Below are 27,191 nucleotides of genomic sequence, written 5' to 3' on the forward strand. Positions count from 1 at the left end.
GTTTGATGTATGGAAGAATTAAATTGTTTATTTCCCGAAATCCTATGCAAAATTTATATGGCCAGCTTTCAGAATAGCTCATTCAAAAACTCCTTAATCTTCACAGAGTATAAAGCCATAAACATTGCCAAATTAAGTGAAAATTTTCTCTCCCTAAAATCTTTCATTCAAGAACTTAATTTAATGCCTGCTCAGCCATGTCTATGAGCTGGTTGCCTTATCAACTGCCGTTTTTTTTAAAGTTCCAGGTGGAATGTCTATCCATGGTTTGCATCTACTCAGCCCATTGTCTCACTTCTTGTTGCTAGGATACCAGTTTTTAGTGATGTCAACCTTTTGGAATATTAAAAATTTATTTCTAATCAAGTTTTTATTCTATATGGCCTTAGGAAAAGAAGAAACTATGGTCTGTGGTCACATAAAACAGCTTCCAGAGTGACTTTAAATCTCTGGTAATAAGTCTAAACTCATTTTTTATTGAAAAATTGAAAAAACTGACTTTATCATTAAAATTGCAAGTTTTAGCTTTGTGCATTAGTTTGCCCATAAGTGGAAGGGGAGGTCATATCACAGAAATCTTTTCTTCCTTCTAGAATGGCTGATTCATTTTGTCTCTCAAAGGTGCAATCTCCAGGGTACAGAAAAAGTCCTCCAGAGGAGATTTGTTTTCTCCTTATTTCTTAGGACTCTCAGTTTCAAAACTAGAAACTGGAACAATTTATTTCCCTGACTTCCAAAAGTGACAGAGATTAGAAGGTAAAAAATGTGATATTATTTATTTTTATTCCAATTAATTCAGTTCAGCAATGTGTATGGAACACCCTTGATGCATGAGTTACTAATCAGTCTGGTGAGTGTAAAGATGAATATGCAACAGTCACTGTCTTCAATCTGATTATAACCTAATAAAGACCTAGACATGTGCACAAAGTCCAGCGTCAGTCTACAGAGGGTCAGGGGACTGAGCTGCTCCAGGCCCAGCAAGGAGAGTCCCAGTACCTGCCTTGGGGTCTGCAGAAACACAGGTCTGGAGCCCGCATTCGTTAGTTATGAACCAAAGGGATGATTAAGATCTGCAGCACTGTGGAAGTACCAGAGTAGCACCACAGTAACAGCTCAGAATGAGTTACCCCACAAGGGAAGCCAATGTGTGAGAAAATTCATAGGTCAGGGTTCATTTGAACATTCCTAGATGGGGCCCATGGCCTCTGTCTTGGACACTGATGGGGTCTGGTAAAAAAAGACATGGCCCAACCCCCACCCATGGTAAGCTGGTTAATACTAGGGGACAGGGCAAATCTATCTGACAGGAGAATGGCTGGGATTTCAAGGAGACTTTGTAAGCAGCATGACAGTTAAACTGGGCCCTAAAGCATAGGTAGGACTTCATGAAGCAGAAGTAACAAGGAGAACATGCAAAGTTCTCCTTTGAAAGCAAAATATGAAGAGGAAAGCAAAATATGAAGTCTAGAGAATGCTGCTATACTAAAGCAATGGCTAGTGATGGTGTATCAGGAATGTAGGGTGTATTCCCCACACCCCACAGGAGAAGGAGACAGGAAATTCAAAAGGGATCTTGGTCTAGGTTAAGGGCCTTGAAATGTCATGCTGAGTAATTTGGACTTTATTCTATATGTGCAATAAAGATCCACTCAGGGTTTGAGTAATACAATGTGAGATAACGACCTTTTAGTAATAAGCTGACTTATCAACCTAACTCAGTAACAGTTAAAATTTATTTGCTTTTAAGCTTGTCCCAGTAATTCTGTTTGTCTGCTCAGATCCATTCTTCACCATCTGTCTCTTGTACTATGCCCCCAGGAGGCTGACTCTACCGGTCTCCCTTGCCCTCTGCCTCCCAGTAGGGTATGGCCAATGGGAGGTACCAGCTGGTTGTTGGAGATCAGGAGGAGGAAGCAGTAGGGATGTGTTTGTTCAGGGACTGTGTTTCTCCACTAAGGCCTCAGCTCTCATAAAGTATCCCCTTTCTACAGCTCTAGCTCTCGCCAAGTCCTGGCAACTGCTGCCTTCTCCTGCCCCTCTTCAGGTCTAAGGATGGTAAGGGCTTCCTGCTGTTCCTGGTCACTGGATGCCTCACCCTCCCTGAATGTTTCTCTTTACCCTGATGCATTGGGGAAGAGGAGCTAAAATCACCCCCGGGTTACATGGTTAACTAAGAGGATACACGTTGCTCAATATTCAAGGCTCAGATTTATTACAGCAAAAGGGGAAATAAACAAAAGGGAAAGGAAAGGGTAAAGTCTAGAACAAACCAGGTACGAACTCCAAGGGTATCCTCCCAGCAGAGTCACACAAGATGTGCTTATTTCCCCCCACAACGAGTTGTGGCAGCATGGGTGAAATGTTGCCTACCAGGAAATCTCATTAGAGATTCAGTGCCCAAGACTTTTACTGGGCGTCAGTCACATAGGCACCTTTTGTACAGCACCTACCAAAACCCTAGACTCTAGAAGGAAAGTAGGTGTTCAGCATAAACCATATTGTTTGCACAAGTGGTTTGTGCACAGTGAGCCATTCTTACCAGGGAATAATGGGAACCCTCTCCAAATCCAAGCTCCCAGGTGCCAGTCAAGGACCAGCTTTACAAACAAGCCCTTCCAAGGGTAGCAGCCTATTATGCTAACTCTCTTCTATATACCAGCCTGCACTTCTGTAAATGATTTCTTCATTTAAGACTTTTTAATCAAATCCTTTCAAGCAAGTCATTGGTTTCCCTAGGGACCCTAACAATTATAAAACAATATCCATATCTATCTATGTATCTGTCCACGCTTATATATAAATAGATGGGAAGTCACTTCTCATACCTTTCTCTTCAGCATTTCCCAGGCCTGAGACTCAGCACGGAGCATCCAAGGCACTCCTAGTCTGTTGAGGCACAGCCTCCACTGTGAGTCCTCCCCCTATTTCCATACTCACATGATTGAGTGTCTCTCTCAACTTGTCTGCTGGGGACCCTCTGGGGATGGATCCTGTGCTTGACTTTCATGCTGTTCGTCTGAAGCTCTGAAACACTTCCTACCACTTCACATCTCTTCTTTGGGGGGCAGGCCCTGCACCAACCAGCCAGAAGGTAAGGGATCCCAATGTCCCTACGACCTGAGTCTGAGCTTGGCCTCTTTCAAATCCTCTGCCCTAACCCTCTTGACACTGTCACTGCCTAAATGGATCTGGAGTTTTCAAATTGTGCTCAAAAGATGCACAATTAAACTTTTAGGCATTTTGACCCCATGATACCCTCCAACTGGGATAGTTGTCTTATGACTCATCCACTATTCTCTGGCTTTTTTACCCTCTTCTCTTAGGTCCAACCCCACCCTAGCTTCCTTTCCTGCTACTGTATTTTGACTATTTATCATTATCTTTAAAAACCACCTCAAATTTAGTGGCTTACCACATCAACCATGCTTCTGTAGACCAGGAATATGGGCAAGGTTTGGCTGAACAAATCTTTTGTTCTACATGGTGTCAACTGGGACACCATACTGTGTTCAATCAGCAGCTGGGCTGGGTTGGAAGGTCCAACACAACAGGAAGGCTGGCTCAGTGGTTCTCTTCTCTACTTGCGTGTAGTCTCAGGACCTCTCCATGTGGTTTCTCTAGCAAGTTAGTTATATTTCTTATACAACAGCCAAGAGCTCCAAGAAACCATGATAGACACTGCCGGTCCTTTAAAAGTCCAGGCCTGGGGCTGGCATAGTATCACTCCTGCCATATTCTATTGCTCCACACAATCAGAGGCCAGGCTGGTTCATGGAGAAGGAGAATAGAGCCTATGTCTCAATGGGAGGAGAATCAAAGAACTTGCGGTAACATTTGTGGAGGTTCCTACATATTTCACAGCCCAGTACATTCAGATACGACCAAAAGACTCCTTAAACAAATGACCGAAAACTACATCATGTTATTCCCAATTTGAGAATTATCAATCGGTTAGAAGCAGAACACTGATAACCAGAGTAGTAGAATCAACACTGGCACACAGCAGGGGTAGTTTTGCTCTTTTGTTTCCCTGCTCTTCCTTACATCACTGTGCACAGTAATGTCTTAAGCTAAAGAATCATTTTCCCCTCCAGGCATTAAAATCTGAGTCCTTCACACCAGGAGGGTTATAAATCACAAACATGAGATTGGATTTTGCAACAGAACTGGTGTTGAAGATCCTTTGGCAGTGACTTTTTCTCGCCTCGTCTGTTTTTTGTCAGAGGAGCATCTGTCAGGGGATTGGGGTGTCCTTCTGTGCTTATGATTTGTTTCCCTCCTGGTGCAGGCCAGGCCACCCACCCTAGGCGTGGGATGACTGTGATCTTCTTGAAGCCATTCCAAGAGCCTGTGTTCAGGCCTTGTTCCCAGGATTATAAGGAATGAAACAACCATATAGAAATCCTCCTGAAAAAGCCTCATTGATAGTGTCCGGGAGACCCTCTTACTGAAGTCTAAAGAAGATTCTCTCAGGGAGGGTCCAGCATCCACATGACTTGCCACTCCAGAAGGTACATGTGCTGTCTGAGTAAGATTGTGTAATTGAAGCACAGATGCATACCAATAGGAAAGGCGGAGTTAATTGGGGGCAGGAGGTTTTAAAGGACTCTGAACATATTACTGAAAAATGTATATTATTTCCACACACATTTTTAAAGTGGAAAAATGGTAGAAATCATTTGTACCATTAGCACATCCAAATGCCTTTCACAGCCAGGATCTTGGGGGAACCTCATTTGGCCCTTTATAAAGTGCATCCCCTTTGTGCAGGCGATAAAGTTCAGACAACTTACATCAATTGCTTAAGGTCACCCAGGTCTTCTGTAATCAAATTATACATAGTGACTTCAAGAGATAAAAAAGATAATTTTCTCATTTTTAGCTAGAAAAAAATGAGCAATAAATTGGGGTTTCAATGTTCTCTAAATAGGAATTTCCTATCGTTCCATATTTTATCCATTTCTCCCATCCAAGTTGCAAAGTACCCTCTCATTTATACAACCTCACATACTGCAGGGCAGGCTACCAGCCTTGGATTTACATCACACTTACACACATTTACATCACACTTACACACTTACTTACACAATTGCCCTAAAGAGGTCCCTGATTGCCATTTTATGTACCACTGCTTGAGCCAAAGAACAGCCCAAACTTTGCATGAGAAAGCTGCCCCTAACAAACATTAGTGACTACCTGAACTGATCTGATTATTTTTCTTGAGAATTAGAACTTGAGACAGGGGAAGGGGAGCAGAAGGAGAAGTCAGTAGTAAAGGCCTCCAAGCAGCAGAGGTCATGAGTTGATGGAAGACATGGGTAAATAAGAGCCACAGATGAACCAGAAGATACTAGAAGGTTGAGGCCATTAAAGAAGAAAAAAGGAGGAGGAGGAGGAGAATAAGAAAAACAAGGACAAAAAGGAGCCTTGAGTAAGCAGAACTAAAGGCCATATAATTAGAGAGGAAGGTGTTTGCTTGAGAATGGTTGGAGGATAAATAACTAAGAGCTGAGTCCCTATAATCGCAGACCCCTCAGTTAGGACTGACAACTCCAGCTGCTAAGCAGACATCCAGGTGACTCAGCCTCTGGAAGTGCACTGGACCTCAGTGACTGCCTAGTTCATAAACCCTGTTCCCTCCTCTCCCTCCAAGGATCAACAATTCCTGGGGACCCCTAGAGCTGATGGTCTGTCTTACACACAAGAATAACCTCACAATAAATCTCCTGTTATTTGAAGTGAATTGAGTGAACCCTATTTTTTGCAACCAATAAGTCTAACTCATGAAAAATTACAACTATATTCTTTGCAAACCAAGTACAAGATGAGAAAGGTTAGTGTTCTTAAAAGTGGAGTTTATCAAGTAGGAAGCCTGTATTGTGACAATACAGACTTGAGGTCAAAAAAACCAACACCTCTAAGGATAATTTTTTTAAAGATTTAATTTATTTATTCATGAAAGACACAGAGAGAGGCAGAGACACAGGCAGAGGGGGAAGCAGGCCCCCTGCAGGGAGCCCGATGTGGGACTCGATCCTAGGACCCCGGGGTCATGACCTGAGCTGAAGGCAGCACTCAACCACTGAGCCACCCAGGTGCACCTAAGGAAAATTTTTATAGCTTCTCCCTAATTATCCTAGTGATACCAGTGACAACACAATGTCACTGGATCAAGCCTCTATTTTCAACACAGAGCCCAAGACAGTGTGGTCAATATGCATTAACCACTGCATTTGATAGAAAATATTGAAGACACAATCTACCAGAAGTTATAAACCAGCGTTGGTAGCATTCCCTTAAGGGGCATCTGAAAGTAGGTTGGGACATTTTTACTTGTCAGTGACTGAGATCTTCTGTTGGCATTTGATGGAAAAGGGTCAGGGATGTTAAAATTCTTGCAATGCTCACAAGAGTGTTATACAATGAGGAATTATCCCAATAAAAATGCAAATGCTGCCCTCTTTAAGAAACACTGGACCTTTGCACGTATGAACGTGGTTGCTAACCTCAACAGTATAGTCTGATCCGTGGACAAACAACACAATAGCGTATCTTAAATCATGGGATCCCTGGGTGGCGTAGCGGTTTGGCGCCTGCCTTTGGCCCAGGGCGTGATCCTGGAGACCCGGGATCGAATCCCACGTCGGGCTCCCGGTGCATGGAGCCTGCTTCTCTCTCTGCCTGTGTCTCTGCCTCTCTCTCTCTCTCTCTCTGTGACTATCATAAATTAAAAAAAAAAATTAAAAAAAAATCATGATCATTCCAGAAAGTTCATAACATGTGCTAATTTAGCTACAGACCAGTCCTAGTGCTTCTGTTCTAACCTCTGCCTTGAAAGACAATGAACTCCCTTCTAGGAACAATCTTACCCCACAGCAACAGACAAGAAGATATGTTTGTCAAGGTAAGAAGACAACATATTCCATTTAACAGTTTCTTAGCTTAATTTATTACTTGTACACACTGAGACTCCTGGTATGTGTGTTTTCATTTTTAATGTTGCTCAGGTCCCACATAAGTTAGGGGTGGGCCTATTCAGGCCCCAGTTGGCTGGTGTGTGTAATCAAAAGTAATAAAGCATATTGCAAGACTCTGAGAAATAATCACTGACTTTAATTGGTATAATTGATCTACAATTTAAATCTGTTTCCTCAAGGAAAACTGTGGTAAGGGTCTCTTTCCCAGATCACATTAGACAGATGCCTCCTTCCTGGGGGACCTGTCATTTGTTGAAAGTTTGCAGGTTTGGCAGGGATTCCTTGGGACTCAGCTATGCCTCCACCATTGAAGTCTCAGCTTCCCATCTCAATTTGAGGAAACTAGAATCTTTTACTCACACACAAACCCCATGTTCTCTTATTTTTGATGAAACAGCTACATAGTGAGCATGGTTCATCACCCAGACTCTAAAGCACGGGAACTGAAAGTCTTAAGAAAAATTTCTCAGATGAATAATCCAAAGCTTGACTAACATTTCTGTTAGATGACGAGATGGGAAACATGTGTTTTCCTTCCCATAAGCCTGCTTAGTGACCAGAAATGTCCGTGTCATTTCAGTTTCAATCTCAGAGCCATTTTTTCCCTTACATTTGGTTAAAGCATCAGTTTCTATTTGCTTCCTCTGATCACTTTGAAGGGAGATGAATACAACAGCATGTTTGAATTTTTTTTTCTGCTTTGAGCCTTAATGCTCAGAATATTTTTCTTACTTCTTTAGAAGACATCTAAAATGGCCTCCTTCTCAGAAATCTAACTGTATAATGTACAGCCTAGGGAATGTAGTCAGTAATATTGTAATAACTTGGCATGGTGATAGATGGTAACTGGACTTATCATGGGGATCCTTTCATAATGTATAAAAAGACCAAGGGGGGCCTGAGTGGCTCAGTCGGTTAAGCCGCTGACTCTTATTGTCAGCTCAGGTCATGAGCTCAGGGTCCTGGGATAGAGCTCTGTGTTGGGCTCCATGCTCAGCAGGGAATCTACTTGAGGATCCTCTCTCTCTCTCTCTTATTCTGCCCCTCACCCCACTTGTGCTCTCCCTCTCTCTCAAATAAATAAATCTTTAAAATAAATAAATAAAAATACTGAATCACTATAATATATACCTGAAACTAATAGGATATTGTATGTCAATTATACTTTTAAAAAATCTAACTGTAGCTTCTACACAGATAATCATCTTTTTCTTTACAGCTTTTTTTTTAAAACCACATGTTGTCATGACAATTGGCCACTTGATTTCAAACTGACTTCACAGCACAAACGTGACTATTTCCTGAGGAACAAGAATACTGATTTGTCCCCTGAACTGAAAAGGGATGCCATGTGTGTGGTCTCTAGCTCAACATCAGAGCACTAGATTAGGAGTCAGGAAACAGCTCAGACGCCAGTTAGGTCAGGAACTCTACGGATCGTGATCTCTTCCTCAGAGGACACTCACCTGAGGTCACTTCCAACCCAGAAGGTCTACAATTCCACAGGTTAATCTCTTCATCCTGGAGGAAATCTCTGGAAAGTTCCAGAGTGGCTCAGTTCAGTACTTCTACCAGGCAAGCAGCTTATTTTCCTCCTGTTATTCTCCAAGAGGAAAGTAAGGGGAGAATGAAATACACAAAGAACAAGATGCATTGTACCGTAAACTTTCTTAGAAATAGTTTTTCCTCCCACCCTTCAAAATTGGATCGTATTATTCACTGTTCTTAACCTTTTTAGAGTCACATGTCTCTCTGAGGATCTAATAAAAGCTATGAACACTCTTCCTAATGCCTACATGTGAACACACACAGACAATATTGTGTTTGATTTCAAGGGATTCATAAACCCTAGGTAATAACTCCTATTTCTGAGCTTGTGCCTCAGGATCAACATTTCTTGCACACCTGTCGCCCTCAGGGACTAGTCCCATAACTCCTGGTATTTACTCTCATTCCTCCAAGTGTTGCCAAACAAATGCCTCTTCGACACATCTATCCTATGATGAGTCCTTACTCTGGAATTTCTCATCAGAGCCCACCTTCCTGTCTGAGGAAGCTCTGTAATCTGCAACTCATTTTAAGAACTGACAAGGAAGTAGAACCAGATTAGATGCTACACTACTAGCTGTTCTAGTGCTGAACTCCTCCTGGCTTCTTGGTAATGAAGATCTCCACCCATCCTCCCTCTACCATCCCCTAACCGCCCCACTTCCCAAATGTCATTCTGTCTCCCCTCAATGTAAAATCCCTCACATCTCAAAAAAATAAAAAACCTGAAGTTACAGACATGAAAATAGATTGGTGTTTGTGGCGGGGGGAGGGGGGGCGTGGGGGGGGAAGGTGATGGGTGAAGGTGGTCAAAGGATACAAACTTCCAGTTATAAGAAGGCTAAGTCCTGGGGATATAGTCTACAACATGGTGACTATAGTTAACAATACTCTATTGTATATTTGAAAGATGCTAAGAGAGTAGATCTTCAAAGTTCTCAACACACACACACACATTTACAAAAAATTGTTATGATGTAAGGATATACTAACTAACTTTATCATGGAAATCATTTTGCAATATATACACATATCAAATCATCATATTGTACACTTTATTTTTTTTTTCCATTTATTCATGATAGACAGAGAGAGAGAGAGAGAGAGAGGCAGAGACACAGGCAGAGGGAGAAGCAGGCTCCACGCTGGGAGCCCAACGCGGGACTTGATCCCGGGACCCCAGGATCATGCCCTGGGCCCAAGGCAGGCATAAACCACTGAGCCACCCAGGGATCCCCCATACTGTACACTTTAAACTCATATGATATTATATGTCAGTTATATCTCAATAAAGTTGGAAAAAATTAAAATGAAAAAAACTCAATCCAAAAAGATAAATAAAAATAAAATCCCTCAGATTCAAAGAGCCATTAATACACAATTTTCACTAACCAAAGGGAAGTTCTTTTCATTCCACACTCAAGCAAATAGTGATCAAAAAGCAGGATCCTATGTCAACAACCAATACATATAAAGATACATGGGATTTTTCTTCGCTACATGCCTCTCCTTTACCACAATGGCATTTTACGGATTAAAAAAGATATGAGTCACAATTTTTAAACAAATAAATGAAAGTACTTACCCACTATTTGTTCTAATAACTCCATGTTCAGCCATGTGCAGAGTGCTTCATTCAAAGCAGCAGCTACTGACAAAGAAGAATGGTAGGTGACTGACTCACAAATATCTAACAGGCATAGAGTTAGATGAAGATAAACCTTTCTCACTGCGTAATATTGACATGAAGTATATGTCACTGCATAATAGCAGCATTAAGCATATCTGTAAGAACCAAGGACTCACTGGCATAGAAAGTCCAGTAATAAGCACATGCTTATCAAAGAAATACCTATTAAGATCTGCATATTTTTGAAAATTATGACATCAAATTCTGGAGATTGCAGCAGAACTGACATACTCATACACTCCTATTAGTTGATTTTTACAACTCTTTAGCTATAAATAAGAAAGAAGCATAAGAATGTTCCAATGTTATGCCCTTGTAATCATTACCCTAGGAATTTATCCCAAAGAAGTAATTTTTAAGAAGGAAAAAGATGGATGGCCAGGAGAAAGATCGTAACAGTCACTGAATGTTCACTGTGTACTGATCCCTCTGCCAGCACTTTACTACATCATTTAATTTTTGTACTTATACTGCAAAACAAGTATGGCTTTTCTTTTATGGGGGAGCAAAATGCTTGCATGATTCACCACAGGGTTAAACAAAGCCATCAAAATTCTTCCAGAGAATTTTCATGGAGGTGATCAGAAACAGCTAGAATGTTGGCCTAGTGTGCTTGGAAGAGAAATAAATTCCAGAATAGGATGTTTGTGGTTTATCCTGGGAAAAAAAGTTTGAAGTGGCCATAGGGAGAAAAGGAGACTGGAGCAATGGTTTTCAACCCTACAGGAGCCAAAGCTTCCTTTTATAATCACTATTTTATATGGAGCATTCGTCCCATATAGAGATAAATGTAGAGATAATATAGCTTACCTGCCTGCATTCATATTTTTTAAACCAACGTAATGGCCTAATTGTTATATAAGACAGAAATAAAAGGAAAGTAATCTATGATAAAATACTATGTATTGCTTGACACAAACCACACAAAAGACAGAAGTCACCCCCAAATTTCTAAAATGCACTGTAGGAGCAGCACTGTCTCCACTGATGGACTAGAAATAAAGAAGTTGTAGGTGGGTTTAAAAAAAAAAAAAAAAAAAAGGAAGAATATGAACTGGAAGAGAAGAGTTTGATTTGGAAGACGAGGACCCTAGAGTTCACCTTGACATTGTCAGAGCAAATGAGGCCACTTTAGCTGGAACCCTTGGGCAGGCTGGAGAGAGGAACTGTTAAGGCCCATTGAGGAGAAAATGACAGCAGCCACCCTGGGGGATGATGACAGTCCCAGGCCACGTGGTGCTCCATACTCGAAGCAAATCTGACACATTTGAATTGGATGAAAACTTCACAGTCAATCTGGGTCATCCTTCTTGTTTTCCCAGTGAAACAAGAGTAATGATTTGTCTAAAGTCTTAAATGTGTCCTGAAGCAAAATGCCACAGACTCACCCAACCCCTTAGCTTCAAATCAAGTATGTCAGATAAATGGTCAAGATGGAGTTGAAGGCGACTCTGAAAGTTAGTTTTCAGGGACAGTCAGGAACTTGAGGTGACTGTTCCCTGGATAGAAGAAAGAAATGGAAGGTAAAGTCATAAAGAAATGTTAGTCTGTGTGTTTAATCAAGGTTGGTGATTGGCAGCACTATACAGAGTAAAGCATGCAGGCCTTGGAGTCAGGACACCTGCATTCTAGTTTGGGTTCTGTTGTTTATCACCTGTGTGGCTTCAGGCAAGTCATTTAACGTGTCCAATCTCTATTTTTCAGATAACAAGTTAGAAGTTCTAGGGGCACCCGGGTGGCTCAGTCAGTTAAGTGTCTAACTCTTGGTTTCAGCCTAGGTCATGATCTCAGGGTCATGGGATCAAACCCCTCCCTGGCTCCATGCTCAGTGGGAAGTCAGCTTGGGGATTCTCTCCCTCTGTCCCTCCCCCCACTCTCTCTCAAATAAATAAATACATCTTTAAAAAAAAAAGAAATTCTAATAACCCACCTTGATAGTGCCGTTGCAAAACACTAAGAAAATGTGTGTTTGGAGGAGCCTCGTAGTACTGGGAAATACTGGAGAAACATCAAGAGTGTTTCCTACTTTATCTATTAAAATAATGCCAATGAATGTGCATTTCTGAAAGGGACTCACCTAATAACTTCAGAATAATGAATGATAAATGATCAGGTTTCTTTGCCAAGTATTCCAAAGCACCCTGTAAAAGCCAAGATGTCCTGTATAGAGTGGAAGTCAGGTGACATCTCCTAGAGGGAGGAAGCTGGTTCAGCTGTCCCTAGAACTCAAGAGTTTTCCCTCGGACAGTGAGGAGAGAATAAATTGACAGAAACCTTTCAATATTTTCCTTCCAAGCCAAAGGTTCAGGGTACCTATGAGACACAGGGGAAGTCAAGGATGGATCTCAAATGGCACTTACTCCCAGTTCTAGTCCCGTCTAGCACTACAGGTGCTCTTGGGATTAATATGTCTTTTTAACAACATCCTCCAAGATGCAACTCTAGGAGAGGCTCTGCGTGGGAAGCACATAGCATGAGCTTTCGGTCTTAATACAGTTGAAACCCAAATGGTTTGCAGCTGGAGAAAAACTCTGCTGACTTGCCAAGAACCACTGGGACAGTGTGCTCCAAACAGTACCATTTAAGTAATAAACTCACAGCAGTGAGATTAGCCTTTGCTAGTTTCTTCCCTGAGGAACAGATATCAATTGTGATTTAAAATTTTCAGGAATAAAGCCTTTGGCTGAGCAGCAAGTCCCCCACCCCTGGGGAAACCAAAGGCAATAGCCAATGGCCAGTTTGGCTCTGAGATTGGATTTGAACCACCTCTGAGATGCATAAATACTGAACAAAATATGCAGAAGCTGATGACCATCTTGGCCCCAGAAAGACATCACATAAACACTTGAGTCTACTCTTAGGTAAAGGAGACAAGATGGGAAGGAGAGGCAAGTTGACTGAAATGCTGAGCTATTTTCTTGGGTTTGGGGTGGTGGGGGGAGTGGGGGATGAAGGGTGTTGTGAGCTTCAGACCAGCAGCATAATCACTTTCAAACTCACGCCGCCTCAAAAATGAGGCCACTAAGTTTGGAATACCAGCCTACCTCCACAGGAAGATCCTGCAAAGAATGTGAAGAGACAGCTACGAAGTAGACCAATTTTCCTACAGTCAGAATTAAAAGCCTTAGATGCATAGTCTGAGCGTCCTCAGCCTACTTGACATGAGAAATTCACTGGGGGTTTTCTCCGGCGTGACGTTGGACTCCAGCTCTAGTCCTTCAAGGAAACAGTTGGTATTTCTGTCACTTCAGACACAATGTGTTCATCATTTCTCATATCTGTGTCCTGTCGTACAGGATTGATCCAAGGCAGTGGCATTCCCCCCTGCAACGCAAGGCATCTGCTTCTTTCCTCCTAATGTCTTAATGGTGCTTCTCCATCTTCCAACAATTGTTTCCTTTCCAATCACACACACACACACACACACACACACACACGCAAATAGAAATAAGCTCCAGACGAGAATCATTATGTCTTGGTGGTAGAATTTGTTGTGACTACATTCCCAAATTATAAATCCTAGCAAGAGAACAAAGTTAAATCAGAATGTCTCTGTAATAAATTCCCAAGTTAGGGGCGGGGGAAGAAAGGTCTGCTTTTAATCTAGTGAGAAAAAAAAAATAGAAGCAATATGCATGGGTCACTAGCCTTCTTTTAAGTGTGGTATCTTGGGGAATCCTAGAGCCAGACTGCCTGGGGTCAAACCTTGGTTCTGGAATGTATTAGTTGTGGGACAGTGGGAAGTTGTTTAACCTCTGTGCCTCAATTTCCATTTACAGATAATGTTAAGTACAAATTTAATTCATAGAGTTATTCTGAGCGTTAAATAAGACAATATATGTAAAGCACTTAGAATAGTGCCTGGGACATGCTAGGCACCGCCCATATTAGCTATTATTCAGGTGGACTTGGCTTAGGACGTTGGTTTGTTTCAACATGGATAATTAAAAGGTACTTGAAGGTAGAATAAAAAGAGATATATGCATGTGAGATATACTAAAAGCTTAGCAGGTCCTGGCACATAGTTAAGAGAACAAAGAAATTATTATTGTTGTGGCAAATTCAGCTGGCTGGAAGACAATGCTAAAAAGCTCTGTGTCTTAGGGGTACAGCTGCTGGACTTCAAGGAGTCCAGTTGAGAGGGAGTGAGAGGTGCGCCACATTACGTCACCAACCAGAAAAACCACCTTCACAAATGGTAGGACAATAACAGTGTCCTAGTTTGTGAAGGTCAGTGTGTTCTCTGGAAGTAACGCTATTAAAATAACAATGGCATAATACGTCACTCTCCAGCACACCCACTCAACCCTTCCCTCCACGACCCCCTCCCAATGTACTCAAGTTCTTTCATTGGAGAGAATGCGATGAAAATGCCAGGGAATCATCAAATTGTGAGTCATATAATCTCTAAATGTATTTAGAGGTGGACCTCATTCGACCCCACTTGTTGAATGAAGGCAAGGATGAGGACGATGACCTGGGGGGTGGTATTGTTGACAGAAGAGTTGCCTCAGGTCCCAAGGCCAGCCAGTGGCAGAGCCAGACTTAGACGCAGACTTCTTGATGCTAACTCCTCCCCGTGCTACATTGCCTCCCCTCCCTACACTCTTCACCACTCAACTCAGAATCTTAAACCCTGTAGCAAATCCAGTGTCTCTTTGCGTCCCTGAAAGTTACCCTTCCCCAAGATGCCACACTCTCGCAGACTTCTAAATCCTTGTTGGCTGCTGCCACCTAGGGAATTAAAGTGAGTTCTCTTCCTTGGGCTGTTGGCTTGGGCCAGCTCCAGCACATGCATCCTCTTCAGTGTCTATCTCCTTAACGTTCAGCTCACCAATTAGCAGAACTATTCGTATCCTAGATATTCAAATAATACTATCTGACCCTTGTTGATGAACACATCCTTGTGTTTGTTCTTTGAAGTATTGTTAGGGAGCCATTTAAACTCTGGGGTTTAAAAATATTACTCCAGGAGTGTTGGCTGGTTGCTGAGATCCAGTTTGATGTCTGATTTTTCCCAAGATGCTGGTAAGAAGGGACTCACGTACTTCATCCCCAACATTGCAGAGAGAATACCAGACCAATTGACTCAGATTCAATGTGTCAAGACCAATGAACTCAAGTTCAAAGTTAGCCATACTTCCATGTTCCCTTGATCGCTCCTCACATCTTTGTTTTATAGCCAGATGCTAGTAGTTGACAACAAAATAGCCATTCACCCTCTCAATCTTGATTACTTGAAAGCATCCATTGAGCCAGAAACACTCATAAATTAGATCCCTAGGGATGAGCCCATCGACTGGTTATAGAAATGATGAAAGGGGCTTCTGACAAACAATAACAATCCAGGTTGGCTTCCTACGCAGATAAAATCAGACTCCAGGAATTTCCAATACAGGAACAGGATAAAAATGAAAATAATCACAGTTGATTATTTTTCTAAGCAGGGCAAGTTAGAAAGCCTCCTGTTTTAGCAAGTAAGCATTTTTTGCCAGCTGCATCATTATACTATGCCACATAAAGATATAATTGTTCCCCTTTTTGCTATTATTTTGGGTTTTTAAAGGATCTTCTGAATAATCCTATATAGCCCTGCGTTTTTCTCCATAGACTTAATACTCCCGTATGCAAAGGATAGCACAGTAGTTTAAATACCTGGGCCACTAGACAGTTACACTTCAGTTCAAATCCTGGCTCGATCACTTGCATGGTGTATGGCCTTGTGCAAGTTTCTGAACACTCCCACATGTCAGGAGCCTCATCTCTACAATGGTGACAATGGTATCAATCAATGTCCCTGAGAGCTGCTCTGAGGACTGAGGGTAAGGAAAGCTTGGTGCTCAGCACATTGCTTGGCCTGCAGTAAGTGATCAGGAAAAGTCAAACATTATCATCACTTGCATAGCCATCGTCAATACAAAGATGTTAAAGAATAAGGAAGGCCTTGGAGACTAGCAAATGGAGAAGCTAGAGAAGAGGGAAGAAGATTTCAGGTAGTTCTGGAAAAGTAGATGAAAGCATTGAAGCCAGGACTGGAAAATAATGCTATTTTTTTAACTCAGAATGTCGAAGTTCAAACGCCAGATCTGTATGACCATCAGAAGGTACTTCACTTCTCCGGTGTTTGCTTTCCCCTGTGTAAAATGGAAATAGTACTAGAGAGCCTGCAAATCAAATCAGAGTGCAGATTAAGTGACGTAATGATACTGACGGGACCAAGCCCGATACTTGGCCCACAGGGAGCAAGCTTACCTTCTCTTGCCTTGACTCTCGACTCTTGACTCAACTCTCAGGGCCATTGCCCTTTGACCTACCCTGCCTGTAAGGATCACCTCCTGTAGACCAGGTGAGGGAGGTGAACCCTCATTTGGAATGCTCTCGGGAAATCTGGCTTCCTGCTTTCAATCTTTTTGTTTTAATCCCATAATCCCAAATATAGAGAAGGAGGCACTCAGAGGTTTTCTCTTAAGTATTTGAGAGAAGAGAGCAGGCTGTAGTGTCTGGGAGACCTGAGGCAGCAGGCCCAAGAGCATGAGGAGTACCAGCAAACTCTGGTACCAACCATGAGCCACATATTTGTGTAGGGGGCCAGGAAAGGATAGGGGATGGCAGGGGGTGGCGGGGAGGACCTGGGGGTACCTGTGATCAGTGTCCCTGGCTTGATGACTCCTCTCCTCTTAGCTTTTGGCAGCCTAAGCTGATATACCACTATATATTTAAAGGCTCTCTGAAATATGGGCAGTATTTTCACTCCAGGTGTATTTTGAAAAGATGACTCGATTTGAATACAACATTTTTTCCAAACTGAAGCAATATTTAGACAATGTGTTAACAACGTATTTAAGTCAGTGAGCATGTCTAATAATGTGTGTGCATGTGTGTGTGTGTGCACAGGTGCATAGGGCTCTCCTGAGTGACACACGACATGCTCACACAAATAAGTTAATTTTTTTTTAAAATGAAGTTATTTGTTTGGGACATCACACCCCAGAACTCTTCAGGAGCTGGTATAGAGGGACTGTTAGGTTTGTAAAGGTCAAGGCCAGGTCCATAGACACCCTATCAGTCCTTAAGTAATTAGGTATTTGACATCCCTCCCCCCCAAAACCACAACAGCTTCTAAATCCTACCCCCCAAGTCCCCCAAGCCCCCCTAAAAGCTCCACCCTACAGCCATATCCCCGTAAGGTCCTTCCCTTACTCTTTGGAGGAGTGGGAGGCCACGCTCGCCCCCTGGTGGCTGACGGCTGGTAATTGCACTCCCAGGCCTTTCCTTCTTTGTTGATTGACAGTTTCTCACCAGACAGACTGTGGCCAACCTCAAGGGTCAAATTCAAGGACACTTTTGGCCTGCAGAGTGGAGATTTGTGTGTGTGTGTGTGTTTTTTTTAAAGATTGTACTTATTTATTCATAACAGACGCTGAGACAGAGGCTGAAACACAGGCAGAGGGAGAAGCAGGCTCCGTGCAGGGAGCCCAATGCAGGACTCCATCCCAAGACCCCGGGATCACGACCTGAGCCAAAGGCAGATGCTCAACCGCTGAGCCACCCAGGTGCCCTGCGGAGTGGAGATTTAGTCATATCTAGTACAGAGCATAAAAGTCTTTGGGTCTGTGTAGCATACATTTTCTCTGTCTGGTGTATCTTCTTTAGAATTTCCCTTTTCCGCACAGCTGGTTATGTGAGAAGGGCTAGTAGCCTCTCTATGTTGTCACAACCCCCGTCTCGGATGTTCCCACTCCACAGACCTGTCCCGTCTCCCACTCTAACCTGTGGCTACAATCGAAAGCACAAATGAGGGAATTTGTCCCAGACGGTCAAAACCTGGGAATTCCAGGAGAGTCCTGGGTTTTAGTCCAGTTGCCAAAGTTCATTCCCATCTCTTAATTCAGATTTCCCAGAAATTCATCTTATCAATATTTTTATGGGGGCAGCCCTCGTGGCCCAGCGGTTTAGCGCCACCTTCGGCCTGGGGTGTGATCCTGGAGACCCGGGATCGAGTCCCACAGAGCCTCCTTCTCCCTCTGCCTGTCTCTGTCTCTCTCTTTGTCATGAATAAATAAATAAAATCTTTAAAAAGAAATACTTTTATGGGCCTTGAGTACAACTTCACCACCCCAAGAGAATAGCTCCTCCACCACTCGCCCAGAATATTTATGGAATCTGCTTGCTCAAGATACAGCCATGATTAAAGCCACACGGGAATTACCACAGGATGCAGGCATCTGTTTCCAGGGCCTTCACAGTTCTTGTACCTCCCACGACTCTAATGGCTATGGAACAATCCCTAGAGTAGGAGCTTCTGAGCCCTGAGGCTAGAATGTCATCATAAATCACTCTTCTTACCTCCTAGCACGGGACCTAATACATGTTATGGACTGAATTATGTCCCCTCACCAAATTCTATACTGAAGCCCTAACCCCCCGTGTGACTATTTGAGATAGAGCCTTCAGATAATTAAGACCAAATTAGGCCATGAGGATGGGACCCTAATCCAATAGGACTAGTGTCCTTGTAAGATGAGATACCAGAGTTCTTTCTCCTGCTTCATGAACATAGAGGAAGGGCCATGGGAAGACACAGAGGGAAGGCAGCCTTCTACCAGCCAGGCAGAGAGGCCTCGCGAGAACACAACCTTGCTGGAACTTTGATCTTGGACTTCTAACCTCTAGAACTATGAGAAAATACATTTCTGTTGTGTAAGCTGCCCAGTCTGTTATGGCAGCCTGTGCAGAGAGGAAAGCTCTTGGGGTGCCTGGGTGGCTCAGCTGGTTAAGCCTCTGACTTGATCTCGGCTCAGGTCGTGATCTCAGGGTCTTGAGATCGAGCACTACATCAGGCTCTCTACTGAGTGTGGAGCCAGCTTAAGATTCTCTCTCTCCCTCTGCCCCAACCCCCCTAAATAAATTAATTTATTTTAAAAATTAAAAAAAAAGAAAAGAAAGAAAGGAAAGCTCTTGAACAAAACTCCTACGACTAGACCACAGCACAGTTCTGATCTCCACAGAAGGAGATAGGACAGAAATGAATGTGTATTTAGAACCGATACAAGGGGCAGCTCTGTTCCAGCTGCTTCTGCAAGAAATTCACCAGTTGTCTTCCAATCAAAGAAGCCCTCCAGGGTACCTGTGTGTATCCATCCAAACACCCATGGGTGAAGCATCTCCCCTGTGTTGTTTCCCCCCACTAGAACTTCCCCAGCTCTTGGCTGTCAGTGATTCCATGGGTCTATGAGCTTGAAATCAATGTTTCACTAGGTGAGATGAAATCAAGTGGCACAAAGCTCTCCGTGCCCCGCCCCCCACAACCCGTGTTGCCCCTGGACATCTACGTGAACGTCTGTAAGCACCGGAGGCAATGCTGCATTCCTCACGCCGCGTTGGGTTTTATGGCCTTTGTTCCATTTTGATCAACAAAATCTAGTGAGAAAACCAGGCTTCCTGTGAGGCAGGAGCCAAAACCAGTGTCAGGTTCTCACCCTGAACCTTATCTTCCCTTTAATAACAGATACCAGGCCACCTGCAAAAACATAGCCACAGTTACTGATGACTTTTTAGAAAATAAATATTCACAACGGCTTTGTGAGGGAGCAAAGGCCGTTGCCTCTGAACTTCAAGTGGCCATCGAGAATCTTCTCACCCTGGATCACAGAAGTCGTACACTTGGTAAGAGCAGAAAACCGTGCAGCCCCGCGTCCCAGGCAGGGCTCCTGGGGAACCTCCAGCCTTGGATCCTGAGTGCCACTTGCCAGTTACTCGATGCGAGGCCTTGAGTGAGCTACGTCACCTCTGCATGTCTCTGTTCCCTCATATCGTATCTGGTGATGAGACTATCATAGTGAGGACTAAAGGAGTTGACACATAGAAAGCACTCCTGACAGTGCCTGGCCCAGGAGAAGTGTTCAGGAAGTGTTCAGTAGCAGCTGTCCTTCCAGCAGGAAGAGAAAAAAAGGGAGAGTGATTGGTTAAAAAGTATAGCCTTCTTTATAATTCTTGCAGGACTTTTCCCACAGCTCACTTTCTTGGCTTATCGTCAAGACCTACACACGTATATCTGGAAAGTGCATGGATAGTACCTTAAAAGATGTTAACATTTTTCTTCCCCCTGTGTTTCCTTAGGAGAATCCCTCCCTCTTTCATTCAGTTGGAGGCTTTTATCAAGCCAGGTAAGGGTGAAACTGGACAAAGAAGGAGGTATGTCTTTGGTGACTCAAGTCAAAGTTTGGTTTGTAAATCCTAGAGCAGGAAGGAAGCCCATGAATAAACAATAGATCTGGAACACTTGCTGGTGATGCAAGAGGCAGTTTGCCTGCTTCGGGGGAGCAAAGGATTCTCTGGGTAGAAACACAAAGAATTGCACTGAGAAGGGGCTCTGTGTTCTCCCCAGCCAGTCCCATGGAAGAGGGTACAAAACCCACAGGAGGGTCTGGGATATGCAAGGGGAGCTGAGGAGGGTGGTAGGTGGATGAAGCAACCCCAAATGCAGCATGGGGGATCCCCAGACAGCTGGAAATGAGATGGCCTCGCTGACCTCCCTATTTCCCGTGACGCTCATGGAGCAGCTATTTCCAGAAGCTTTGGACCAGTAAAGAGCCTCCAGCATCAGTCTGGTCAACCAACTCTCTTCAAGGCCAGGCGGGAACGAGGACACTTCAGCAAGGATAGTTGTTAGTGATGAATGTGAGACTTGCCGCCTTCCTTGCCTCCCTCATGATCCAGCACCACCACCAACCTTCCTGGAATTTGCCAAAAACACTGGATAGAGAAGCAGGGTCCTAAATGAGCTGAGCCCAGGACCGTCATACACGGGACTGCAGGTTGTTCATTGCTACACAACACCTTGCCCAGGGAGCAAGAAGAGGCCAAATTCTAGCTGGTGCTTTGCCATCGCATGCTGCTGCTGAAAGGGGCACTTTTTCCAACTGGCCCAGTGTTGCCAGAGGCTAGTGGCGGCTGGACTGAGCAAACCTTGATTGAACAGAGCTCCCTCTGAATGCACTGAAAAGTTTTCATCACAAGCAGATTGGGATTCAACGTAGAAACTAATTTGTAGTATATAAAAATAAAGTTACAGCTCTTGCACATCGGAATCTGTGGCCTAGGTTTTGTTACCTGTATATAGAGAAACATACAGAAACCCACTTCCCGCCCCAACCAAAACACACACACACACACACACACACACACACACACACACACAACCTCTAATTGTACCATAGTTAATGTGAAGGTATATTTTCTTTCCATCTTTTCTTGATGTAATTTTCCACAACCAATATCACACAGAATATGCTTTTTGGTATCATGCATTCTTTTAAAGATTTATTTATTTATTCATGAGAGACACAGGCAGAGGGAGAAGCAGGCTTCCCGCAGGGAGCTCGATGCAGGACTCGATCCCAGATCCTGGGATCATGACCTGAGCTGAAGGCAGACGCCCAACCGCTGAGCCGCCCAGGAGTCCCGCATTTTTCACTTACAGTTCCGTCGCAGGGGAAATCACGTAGACCGCGGACCTCAAGCTTGTCTGCAGGTTTAAAACACTAGGGGCTTCCCCAAGTGCCAGTCCCCAAGGCCATACCTGAGGCCAGTGGGATCAGAAACCCTATGCCACCAGATGCCCCATCACTAGCTCCAGGCACAAAGGTATTTAGAGTCAAGAAGTGTGAGGACTGAATCTTTGAGAACTCCTTACTCGAATCAGTGCTTTTGAAAAGTTAAAATGGTGTGACTCACCTGGAAGTGTTGTTAAAATGCAGATCCTGATTGAGTAGGGCGGGGTGGGACTTGAGGTTCTGTACCTGCACAGATGATCCCACTGGTCAGTGGCCCACATTCTGAGTATCACATGGGCTTCGAGGTTGGGAAGATGGAGAAGAACCAGAAAAAATCATTTCTATTTGGAGGATTTTCCCAAGTTGTTAAAAACTGTTCCTTAACTATTATTTTTAATAGTATTTCCGACAATGAATATGTCTTATTTTTTTCTTAACCATCCCCCTATGACTTGTCATTTAAATTGCTTTCAGCTTTGCTATTATAACCAATGCAGCAATGAACTCCTCTGTGCAGGCTTCTTTGTCACCGGCTTTTAAATGAGCCACGAACTGAGGAAAATGAGGAAGGTGGCGAAGAAGGCCCAGAGTGGCACAACCATCCAAGGCACAAGTTCCCTTCCTGTACGGCCAGGGTGACTGTCCTCAGGCAACTCGAGCGATGTTTCCTCGCCTCAGTTTTTCTCTGCTAAAAATGGGCTTTTTCTTTTCTTATATCCTTAGACTAAAAGGAGTGAAGAAAGTGACCTGTAAGTCACTGCTTCCTTCAGTGGAGCCACTGCGTTATGGGGTATTTGTCACAGCTCGGGGACCCATGGCTGAATGTGCAGATTGCAATCCCTGGCATCACCCTGCCCCAAAGCCTACGAGAGACAGGATGGCTGGTGCCACGGTAGTGAATAAACATTGGGATTTGGCCCACCCTTAGCTGTTTGGGTTTCAGTGCCAGGGGTAGGAGGTCTGAAAGACATGAAAAGAAACAGCTGAATTCCAAGACACTCCTTCAGATAAAGTTTCCTTTAAAACATTTGTACCATTCTTCATCAATATTTATAAAGCGATGACTAGATACAGCTACATTCCTCTTAGGCCAGGTCGAGAACACACCCATAATACCTGATCGAAACAGTTGTTGTTTGTGGGACAGCGGGACACTTCTACAGGCCAACTTCTTTGAAAATGAGGAAGCAGGCCAGCCCTGCACAGCAAAAAACTAAAATCAAAATTGGTTAGATGAGCACAAGGAAACAAACGCAATTTTTTTAAGGGTAGAAAAATCATGGATTCGGGGTTCTGGGTTTGATTTTTGATTGGCCTCTTGTTAGCAGAGATTGACAAGCAAGTTAATCAATCACTTGGAGCTCCAGTTTCTCCCTCATGAGGCATTATGGCGGTCATTGTGAAGGCAGAGAGAAATATAACTGTTCTAGAAGGAGCTGGCTGATCTCTCTGGCCTTTTAAGCAAACAGAATGTTAGCAAATACTTGCCGACATGTTGAAGATTGAGGCCTCTTAGGATTTCATACCATATTCTTAGTCCAATCCTTGAGAGGCACCAGGAAAGGCATCTAGCTCCCAAATGAGTCTGTCAGTAGATGCCACGTGGTACCTGGAATATTTAAACCACTCATCTTTTGGGTTATGGTTCTCAGCCATTGCTTCTGTTAGAACTGTCTGAGAAGAATGTTTAAAATGCCAATGGCGAGGCCCCACCGTCCACCAACCAAGGCCATGCTCTGGTATTGTTTACAGAGTTCCCAAATGATTCTGTCGTACAGCCTGAGCTCAGCACCACCTAGTTACAGACCTAAGACACTGATTGAAAATCTGGGGCTGGTAAAACCGCGCATCATTTTCTTTCCAACAACCCCAGTTTCAAGAAATGTATCACCTCAGTCAGTCCCTCTCAGTGTCCTGCAGGAAGGGACATGAACAGATCATTCTGGACATCCTGATGAGGCACAACAGAGAAACTCCTGGAGCACTAGGGGAGCTCTGGACCTCTATGAAGGGTCAGAGAGAGGAAGGGAGAGGCGATAGTGATAATACACTTGTCCATCATGACCAACTACCATTTACTGAGTCACCACTAGGTGCCAAGTACTGTATACCATGCATTTCACATTTTGTTCTTACACAGCTTACATGGAGGCTGGAGACAGGGTCCGAGGTAGTGGATATGGAGTAGGAAAACAGTGCAGATTTTCCAGAAACCGATTTGATCATATACATCAAGAGCCCTCAAAATGTTCAAATTCTTTGGCCAAAAGATTCCACTTGAAGGTGACAATACCATGAAAAGGGTCCCAAATGCAAGTGGTGCTTTTGTTCACAAAGACGACCATCGGCAGCATGGTTTATCTTAGTAAGAAGTTGGGAATTACCTAACTACCCAAAAACTGGTGGTGATTACATAAATATTGTTACCTTGTACACTGGAGTACAATGCGGCCATGTAAGGCTGTTTTCCTCTACGAACAAATTTTATGACAAGATAATTTTGTATCATAAAATATTGAGTAAAACCAAGTAAGACATAAAATGAAATCTACCATGTGATTCAAAATTCCAAATATAGCAAATGGCTATAAAATGTGTTACATTACAAAGTTGGTTGCCACTGGCAGAGCTTTGTTTGTACCCATAGCTCCTTCAGAGAGAGCGCTTCAAAAGGTTACAAGTATATTGCCAAAATGAACATTTTTCTTAATTTAAATTCAATTTGCCAACATAGAGTACAACACCCAGTGCGCATCCCATCATGTGCCCTCCTCAGTGTCCATCACCCAGTTACCCCATCCCTCTGCCCACCTCTCCTTCTGCAACCCTTTGTGTTTCCCAGAGTTAGGAGTCTCTCATGGTTTGTCTCCTTCTCTAATTTTTCCCACTCAGTTCCCCTCCTTTCCCTTATAATCCCTTTCACTATTTCTCATATTGCACATGAGTGAAACCACATGATAATTGTCTTTCTCCGATTGACTTATGGAAATCTTTTACAGCAAACACTTAGATTGAGCATGCTGTGGCACTGCGGACATCATCCTGTTTGCGTTGCTGCACTAACGCCTGAGTGTGCATTCCCCTCTTCAAATAAACCCAGGCAGGGAGGCAGATGTAAATAGTTAGAGGAAATGGAAAACAAATGACAACTGATTTGTAATACAACCAAAATATTTGTTTCACAAGTTTTTCTCACTACTGGAATCAGGTTCTCTGTGGGTGTGAAAAGAAGAGGAGCTGAGAAGGAAGGGCAGCTTTGCAGAGGAGAAGACAAAAGGAAGTGGAGGACGTGGGGGGTGGGAAGCGAACAGAATCATGTTTCGGCTTGCGTGGGCATCCTGGAATGTGCATCCAGGCTGTTTTTATGACACATAGATGATATACAATAATGATAGATATGACAATGAGACAATGAAGAGTATAATTACGACATATCACAAAATTGGATACTCCTGAAAAACTGAAGTTTTTCAATCTGGAAAGTAGGGTTCAATGAGAGCAGCAAAACTGAGATTATGGGAAGCTGAGCCTCCAAAAAAAAAATGCAAGAAGCTGATATTGTGTCAGTGTACTTGAAAGTAACACTGCTCTCCAAGTTTTCAGAGCCAGGCAGATGGTTTTTAGTCTAAAAACTAACCGGTTACATTAAACCGGGCTCCAGGGTCCTTTGAGAATACCAGTGTTCTTTAAAGAGTTCTTGTAATCCAGATGTTTAAATTCCTTGTCCAAACCTCTTTGATCGGGATAAAACCACCTGGGAACATATCAAAATGCAGCTTTCCTGTGAGGTTTTTCTCTCTCTTCATCACATCCGGGCTCCTATTAAGTCAGAGCCCTCCAGTGACTTGCCTCAGCATAATGGCCCCTTGATTCAAGGCAGATCAGTTGTACATTTCAATGTAGTTACAAAAGTTAACAAAAATTGCATAAAGGATCCAACCCTCTTCTTCCCCATTGGGAAGCACCACTATTCTCCAGCCTTTGGGATCATCTTTGCCTTAATAGCCAAACAAAATAACTATAACTTTAAGAAAGCCAGTGCTTCCCACAAATTGTCTGGGAGCACTTACGTTATCCTGGTACCCACCTGTCAGCTCTCGTTCCAGACCTCCTCCTCTTCTGGTCTCATTCCCATCCCCTCTGCTCTCCTCATCACGGCTCTTATCAGCTGTGTCCTTTCCATGATCACTGTGTGCCCAACGCAGACACACTACCCCTTTCCTCATTCTCCAAGGCGATGCTGTTTTGTGTAATAGGCTTGTACTGAATATTTGGAGGTTACAGAGAAGAATCCTAGCACAGATTAAGGAATCACTGACACTGAGATACATCAGAGTTCTTAAATTTCCTTGGGCATCCTTTCCCAGCTTATTATAATAAGAACTAGAGAATGCATTGTGGACGAGTCAGAAGAGAGCCATCATCGCTACTGGCAGACCAAGTCTGTGTCCCAAATCAATCCCAGGACCCACATGGCCCAGATTCACGTGCTATTACATTCAAAGAAACAGTTTAGGAGCAAAAAGACACTTCAATCTGTAATTGCATCTGCTGAAGGACATGAAAGGCATTTGGCCCATGGCCCACTGAACACTTCTACCCTCTTCCACTCCTGCTCTCAGCTCCTCAGGTTATTCTGGAACCCCCCACTCTCCAAAGCTCCTTGCTCTCTTGCTCTCTATTCTCCTCCATGACTCTTCTCAGTGCCCAGCCTAAGTGGATTCTTAATCCATCTCCCTTTAACACTTCATTGGGTACATCCGTTCAGCTTCTCAGGCTTCTTTTAGTCTTGCTTTTGTCTTAATTCCAGGATTTAGCACAATTGAAAAGAACCTAGGAGTTAACCATCAAGCAAGGATCTTCACCCATTGAGAAGCTAGGAAGGGGAAGAGGAGCAGGGATGTTAAAAAGGAGGAGAAATCTGAAAATGCATACATTGGTCATTCCTATCCCCACTGGGCATTAATATTTTTCTCTGCTACAGTTTAGCAGGCCAACCCCCCCTTAGGAGGTTAGGACCATAATAATAGCCTGTCAGGAAGGCATTATCAGGACTGCCCTTCTAGTAGTAGCGAGCCAATAGGAGAGAGGTTCTCCGAGTTTGGTCCCTGAGCCAGCAGCATCAGCACTGCCTGGGAATTTGTTAGAAATGCAGTCCTTCAGACCCCACTGCAAACCCACTGAGTCAGACACTCTGGGGTGGAGCCCAGCACTGTTCCAACAAGCCCTCCACATGATTCTGAAGCAGCTAAGTTTGAAAGTAAACTTTCTTTCCTAGCCTGGACCTCTCCAGGCCAAGGAGCTCACCGGACTTGATTCTAGTCCCGGCTCTACCTCTTTCTAGCTCCGTGACCTCCAGCAAACCACATACCTCCCCAAGCCTGACGGACCACATTGGGCTTTCTGCTGCAGAGTGTC

The 27,191-nt window shown here is 43.6% G+C and overlaps 1 long non-coding RNA gene across 1 annotated transcript in view; it reads left to right on the plus strand.

Annotated features, from left to right (window-relative positions):
* The first annotated feature begins 331 nt into the window (after positions 1-331).
* The window catches only part of LOC144302262 (uncharacterized), a 32,843-nt gene continuing 5,983 nt past the window's right edge, over positions 332-27,191 (plus strand). The window contains exons 1-2 of the long non-coding RNA XR_013369100.1: positions 332-452; positions 2,841-3,094. This is a non-coding gene — a long non-coding RNA (uncharacterized LOC144302262). The remainder of the gene's footprint in view (positions 453-2,840; positions 3,095-27,191) is intronic.

This window comes from Canis aureus, chromosome 31, assembly GCF_053574225.1.
Source record: "Canis aureus isolate CA01 chromosome 31, VMU_Caureus_v.1.0, whole genome shotgun sequence".
Classification (NCBI taxonomy): Eukaryota; Metazoa; Chordata; class Mammalia; order Carnivora; family Canidae; genus Canis; species Canis aureus.